This window comes from Dermacentor variabilis, chromosome 6, assembly GCF_050947875.1.
Source record: "Dermacentor variabilis isolate Ectoservices chromosome 6, ASM5094787v1, whole genome shotgun sequence".
Classification (NCBI taxonomy): domain Eukaryota; kingdom Metazoa; phylum Arthropoda; class Arachnida; order Ixodida; family Ixodidae; genus Dermacentor; species Dermacentor variabilis.
Genome location: NC_134573.1, coordinates 63,426,149 through 63,433,011, shown reverse-complemented (window position 1 = coordinate 63,433,011; position 6,863 = coordinate 63,426,149).

Below are 6,863 nucleotides of genomic sequence, written 5' to 3'. Positions count from 1 at the left end.
CACACTTCCTTGAAATATAAACTTCGGTAGCGGTGTAAATCTTTTCAGAAAAGCGGGAAACCCTGCGTATGACGTTTTTGGGCCCTTCTGTAGTCTCATTAACGACTTCGCTGTAAAAATTCGCGTTGTCTTCTGCGCCCCTAGAGATGTACGCATCGCATATGCCCAGCTAGTAGTGGAAAGCACTCTCGAAACTCATTTATTGCACAATGACAGACAACTGGGCTAGCTGGAAAGTATTCGTTGTCGAGATTCTTACACTATCGCTAAAGTACAGGACTTCGCCGTTTCATTATCAGTGCAGAAAAAAGGCTGCGTTCGATTCCCGCGTGGTTCCAATGCACCACGCGTACCACTTCACGGTACCGTTGGCTGATGGGAAACAATTGAGTTTTCAAAGACACTGCTGCACTTATACTGCACGATGAACAGTTGGAAGCGTTTATTTAAATTTGTTTTATTACCTATCCTTCGAGGCAAATCCTCCCGAAAAAAAAAAAAGAGTTTACGGTGATATTGCACCAAAGCCCTCCACTGTGGCGCGGTGCGGCCGAAGTGCGTAGCGCCAGGCAGACGACGATCGCAGGGGTGGTGTTTGCGGTCAGAGCGGGCCAGCGGCGTACCATTCTTTATATATATATATATATTTTGCAGATTGTTCTGTCTTATACCGCGTCCACAACGGGGGATCCGCCAAGGAGCGGACGGTACACATTACGTGCCAAACTTGCTTTTTGAAATGACCGCCGCGTGTTGATGATTACGATTTCCATATTATGGCACATACCCCCCTGAGGGGATCGGCAAGGAAGCCTGCCCGCGTTAAGATTATGATTTCCATACTATATGACACATACCTACATCGGGGGGTCTGCCAAGAGCGTCCGCCCCCCCCCCCTTTCGTAAATGTAGAATAAGTAAGAAGAAATGAAGAAATACAGGCCAAATACAAGATTTAGCACATTGCGTAGCATGGAAGCGCGAGAGCTCTTCAATTAAAGGAGCAACGAAAGGGCCAAATTTAAAGCATTTTATTAACCGTTTCACAAAAGCTTGGCTTCACATAATTTCCAAGATGCGCTTTGCATCTGCTTAATTTTGTTTTTTCGTTTATTATTTTTCTGGCAGTATGTTTTCTTTGTGGGGGTGTGGGACGAGGCGAAAAATGGCAAATGACAAGCAACGCTTTCTCACTTGAGTTTGACAGCCAGATTGGCGAGATCTATATGCAGCGTCGGATCATACGTATAAGTACATTTATTCCACGCTTTCTACATGTGCTCTGCAAAGCGTGTGAGAACGACACGGGAAACTTACTTAAACGCGTGCTCCGACGCTTCAATGCGTGTGGCATGCAGCCCGGCCGCGGATGACGCATTGCTTCCTGTCATCTTGCCTTGTCACAGGTATAAGTGGTGAAAAGGCTTTCGCCACGCCAGAAAAACTGCCACAGAGAGTGGAGAAAAAGCAGAACATGAAGGTTTGTTAATCGGTATATATCCAACCCAGGTACTCAGCGTAGTAATCGGAGATATTACCGCAACGCTAACAAAACCGCCTACTTGCGATAGTTTCTGTATTTGTAATAGTAACAGCTGAATGCAAACTGTCCAGCTTTCTGTCGCATGATGTTTATTACGATAGCAATTTTATGGACATTTCAGGCGCATTTCTGCAATCGCCGTCGCCGTGAGGTTCCCTATAAAGTCCAAGTGCGATAAAACCGTCGCCGCGCGCCGTATTGGCGGCGAGGAGTTACGGAGTCGCCATCTATCGGAAGCGCCTCGCTGGCGTAGTATGAGGGATCACGCGGCGCCCTCCTCATAGGTTTTGCTGTCAGCGCTCATTGAAAACACCACGCGCGAGCTCTCCCGGACAATTCTGTAAGTACTTTCGAAACGAGTGAAGTTGTTTACTGTCTAAATAATAATCTTGGGCAAACTGAAAGCACACAATCGTTTACAGACGCTATCTCTTTACCGAATACGTACAGTGAACGCCACTGCGCGCGGTCGCCGCGATGGAGTCTCCCGAACCAGCTTCTTGCGTGAAAGGTAGGTAAACGCTGAGAGCAAACTATGTGAAATATGTTCTTATAGTGTTTGTATAACTAAATGGAGCGTAATAGAACGAAGCCTCAATGCAGCGATCGCGCAGATTCGCAGCGACCGACTGCGCGTCTGCATGCTTGTCCGCGCACTGTTTCGCTTTCTCCGCGCGCGTGTTCTCGCACCATGCCATGAGCTTTAGGCCGCAGAATATGAGCATTTGACAGTATACAAGCAACCATTGTTGCGTGGGAGCTATCAGAGCTGTACAAAAATAATTTCATTGTAGAGACTTCGACGCCTACAGGGACTATGATGTGCCGTCGCGACCATTCAAACCTTTTTTTTTTCTTCTAAATTCTTTGACCTGTCAATATTATTTCTCGAGTTGCGTCGCACTGTATGTTTATCGGTGTTCTCAGCGTTCAATATCCCGCTGCTCCTTTTTTTTTTGTAATCCAGTGCATTAATTCATAACACAAACATGACCATGTGACCATGTGCATTGCTTTTTTTAAATGTGCTTCTTACCGCTGCCTTTCCACTCCACTGAACTTGCCAGTATCTGTAGCATCGACAAGTTGATAGACCAAACCGTCATGACATTAGTCGTGCAGCAGACTCGGGCGAGCGTCTCAGTGCGCGTCTTCAGAACATCGCAAACCGGGCGCCGTAGCAGAAATCTACCTCGCGTCCTGTGCTTGTTGCATACCCGAGTTGTAGCCGATGACTGTTTGCCGGTTTTATGTTTCGCGAGCCAAGCTTCACGCAGCTTCTTGCCTTGCGGCTACGTGTGAACACCGGCCTCCGTTCAGCGGGCCGCTCGGTCACGTGATGCGACGTCACGGCCCGCCGCGGTCCGGTCCCGCGCAGAGCACATCCACACGGCGGACCGCCATAGCAGACGGCAGAGGAGACCAACCAGCTACACTCTCGGCCATAGTGTTATCATTGTTATCATACCGGCTCGAGTCCCACAAAGCCGGGAACTGCTCAACGAGGTATACAAAATGAAAAAAACCTCCTCGTCACTCCAAGAGGGCACAGTGTTTAAAAAATATATCTGCTGCACGAACGTGTTGTCGGAACTGCGAACATGAAACGACTGGCTTTTGCTGAGCCGAAAACTAGATTGGATTTGGCTGAAGACACTCTGTTGCCGGACAACATTCGTTGGCTAAGCCAAAATCGCTGCGGTTTGCATGCGGTCCGCCGCCAAAACGGAAGCGGGAAAAGCCTCGGCAATTTGTTGGACCCCGAGGGCCGCGGTCTTGCGCGGGCCAACGGCGGTACGCACGTACTGGTGACGTCCTATCACGTGATGCGTGGACCGCGGTCCAAAAGAGCAATTTGGTCCGTCGCGTGGATCGGCCTTTACGTGCGTCCGGCCCTGCGGCACCGAGCAGTAGCCTACCATGTTGCGCGCCTTCAAAGGCAGCCACTCCTTATTGTAGTGCTTTCAAGCGTTGTAAAGGAGACACTCGAAGCGGGAAAACTTCGCCACTAAATGAGGACCGCAGCGTACGAGGGAATTGAAACTCGTTTTCAGCTCGCTTCGGCGCTCCCGAAGCAGCCGACGCGGCCGCTATGTCCACGTGATCCCTCCTAGCACGTCACGCCGACGGTGGCGCCAGCTTTTCCAGTGGTGGAGCTCGAGGCCAGTATGCTATATGTGCGAGTGAAAGCGCGCGAGTGTGAGCCGGCCAACGCGGTTCAATCTCACGTGGGCGAGCGAGGAAGATAGTGATCAAAGGAAAGGAAGGACGCTTGATTATGGCGAGCGAGGAACGCTGGCCGGAAACGTGCCCTCTACTGTCACACACGAGGCAAGGGGGAGGCGAGGGAGGCGGGAGGGGGGGCGTTCTTCTTCGGTGGCTGCTAGGGTGCCTCGACGTCCTTCAAGCGTCTTGCCTTTTTTTAGATCACTATCATCATCATAACAGAGGGTAGACAACTGCGGCGTCTACTACGGCGTCGGACACGCGAATCGCGGACGCCGTAGTTCCGCGAGAAAGTCAAGTCTAAGATGACTGCATTTGGGCACTGATCCAAGACGTAAAATAAAACTCAAGTGTGGCGTCCGGCAACAGTGACACGAGCGGTACACAGCCCAGCAACAGCCGGAGTCGCACCATCGGCTACGCGTATTTCAGCGATCGGAGCAGGGGTAAGAACTTTGTTCAGACGAATACGGAGGTTTGAGTTCATGACCGATATGTGGGCGCCGGTGTCAATAAGTGCGATGACAGGTATACCGTCACGTCTACGTTGATGAGGTTGTGATGTCCAGATAGTGTGAGCAGAGGAATTTCGAGTCGTGTCGTCGTGGCAGGCTCATCTCTCGGAGCTCCGCCCGTCAGTTTTCCGACGAGCTGCGGCAGTATGAGGGAGAAGGAGAGCGGCGACGCATAGGTGAACGGGCAAGTGTCGGGATGGCAAAGGGGAGCGGTTTGATCGTGCTGGTACGTCATGATGGCGGAGTGCTGTCGTCGTCATTGTGTATTGGCCCTCGGGAACAAGCAACTGGACGACGGATGTTTCGATAGCTCGGCCAAGGCCGCGAGTTCCAAGCACTGCGACAATGTCGGGAAATGTGTCAAATGCGTCCACAACAAAGCAGATGGGCCTGTCATTGGAAGTGCGCCATTCTGCGGAATTCTGATGACGAGGACGAACAGTTCGTCTTCTGTATAACTCAGGTGCGGCGGGCGCGCGGAAGTAAGTTCCGTCGACTGGGCAAAGCGTCTGTAATTCTGCGTTTGCTAATTCTTGACGCACAATGGTTTCGATAAGGGAAATGGTTGCGTGGTACTCGTCGGGGTTACGCACCTGAAGGGGAACTGGGGAGGCAGCTTCAATCTCGCGGCGAATCATGCGCATAATATTGTCGGATGCAGCAGGAACAGGTGGAGTGGGTAGGAGAAGGAGGTCCTCGAAGGTAGACGTCGCATCCGTGTTCGGAAGACGTGTGAAGTTCGGAGTAATGCGGCGACCCTTTGCTTCTTCAAAACATTGGCATTCATTGATGACGTCTTGCACTGTCAATGAGTTCTTAAAAACCAGAAGTATAAACGCGTCATCCGCGATACCTTTGAAGATATGCGCAACTTTCTCCGTTTCAGCTTTGCAACAAAGCTCAAGCACGTCCTGGATGTACTTCACATAGGACTCGGTGAAAGTCTGAGCTCGGCAGGCAAGTTCTTCCTGCGCAGCTGGAAGGCGTCCGATGGGCTCGCCGAACAGATAGATGATCTTTTGCTTACATAACTCCCAGCTCGTAAGTCTTTTCCTGTTCGTGGTTCAGAAGCCACACTTGTACTGTGCCCGCCAGGTAAGATATGATGCTCGCTAGCATCAGAGTCGGGTCCCAGTTGTTGCTAGTGCTCACCCGTTCATACAGTTGAAGCCAATCTTCGAAGTCGGTGTTGTCAGAGACGGAAAATGTATCTGGGTCACGCGGTTGTGTGAAGACGACGGGGCGGTTGGCGGCGGATGGTTGAGTGAACTGCTTGGCTGGTGACCTGCTCGAAGCATTCTCGTGCGTGCGCCTTGCGCTGGCATTGCAGATGCCGCCAAGGAGCGTCCGCTGGGTAAATCCGTCTTGAAACTTGAAAAACCTGCACCTCCACCAAAAAGTTAGGTGGGGAAACTACGCTTGCCAGTATATGTACAAGATATGTGCAACGGGCAGAAGACAAGCATACAAGATGGAGCCCGTGCGTCCGACTATCGGCGATCGTGGTCTTCGTCAGTCTCTTCATCATCGTTCGCTCCTGTTGCGCTTCATAGAAATATATATATTTAACGTTTCGGCCTTGCCAAGGCCGAAACGTTAAAACAATCAACATGCAATTTTCATAAGTGTGCCCTTCCTTTCTTCAACTACACACACACACACACACACGCACACACACACACACACACACACACACACACACACACACACACACACACACACACACACACACACACACACACACACACACACACACACACACACACACACACACACACACACACACACACACACACACACACACACACACATATATATATACGGCACTGCAGCTGCTATGAGCCCTGACGCGAGGAAAACAAGTATTTGGCTGATCAGCTTGCTTATGCCCGATCGACTATCCTAACGTCAAACACGAAGAAAATAAACCAACGAGAGGCGTCTGGCGTACTTGCGTAATAACTCTGTCGGATCCGTCAAGGCTAAGCCCCATGAGCGTGATATTGTGAACGACAGCAGCGATTGATGGCTTCGAGCGGCGGATCAGACCGTCGGTTGAACAGATCGATCGGTCTTGACCGCTATCGCTCGGTTCTGCAAATCTAGAATTCATCGCTCGTCGCCCGGAAGTGCTATGAGCGACATGCCGATGGCGTGAAGCAGGAACTGGATGCACATAACTCAAGTACTACCGATAGTGGCAGGGAACGAGCAAACGATTTACTTTTTATAGTGCAAGGATAAGAACCTACTAGAAGACCTTCATAAATATTTTATGCTGCTCTTTACAGTAAAACACATCAACTTAAGTTAATAAAGCACGAGTCGTGCTAGTTTCGGCGCCTATATTGCTGTCCTCATACCGGCAACACTGGGGAGACGTCGCACGAAGTCATCGCTCGCGTCGAGCGAACGCGACAGCCATGTCCATCGCGTCGCTTGTCGCTGTCGCGCGCAAGAAAGCTGGAGGGAGACTTCGAACGCATTCGATCCTGCAGCCACAACCTTTCGCTATACCACGTGTACTTTCTCGTACATGAGCCCGTTTTGGCTCAGTAAATGTTTTCTAAAATCCCCCA